This window comes from Sinocyclocheilus anshuiensis, unplaced genomic scaffold (genome assembly GCF_001515605.1).
Source record: "Sinocyclocheilus anshuiensis isolate Anshui unplaced genomic scaffold, SAMN03320099.WGS_v1.1 scaffold1303, whole genome shotgun sequence".
NCBI classification, from domain to species: domain Eukaryota; kingdom Metazoa; phylum Chordata; class Actinopteri; order Cypriniformes; family Cyprinidae; genus Sinocyclocheilus; species Sinocyclocheilus anshuiensis.
Window position 1 is genome coordinate 774273 of NW_015537954.1, and position 629 is coordinate 774901.

Sequence of the window (629 nt, forward strand, 5' to 3'; positions counted from 1 at the left end):
CAGCCGATGGGAACCCTTCAGATGTCATTTACAGTCTGAGATCTACTGTATTATATACATGATCAGTATGACTGTACCTGATGGGGTTTGGAGGCTTGTGTTGGGCTGATGGAATAGAGGATCTTGTGTCCTCCGACCCAGATGATTTTGTTACCAGAGGTGCTAACGAGCTTCACCAAATGAATATTATTGTTTTCAAAAGAGAACCTGGTTATGCCTGAAACAGAGAGGCAGACTGAAGTTATAAAGTGTGCAGTGTATTCAAACAGATCTAGTTTAAAGGGTTCCTGTACATTAATGCACAAGTGATACACAGAAATGCAGAAGAGATAGCTGTGGGTCTGAAATAAGAGACTCGAGTGGTTTGCGTGATAAAAATAGAGTTCTGTTCAAATGAGTGCTGTCAAGCGATTAATCGTGATTAATCGCATCCAAAATAAAAGTGGAGTACAAGTATCACATCTTCATGTGTCAAACTCTTAGTGCTAATTATCGCGATTAATCGCATCCAAAATAAAAGTTGTTTACATAATATATGTGTGTGTGTGCGCACGTGTACTGTTTATATTTATTGTGTATATATAAATACACAAACATGCATGTATATATTTAAGAAAAATATGTTGTTT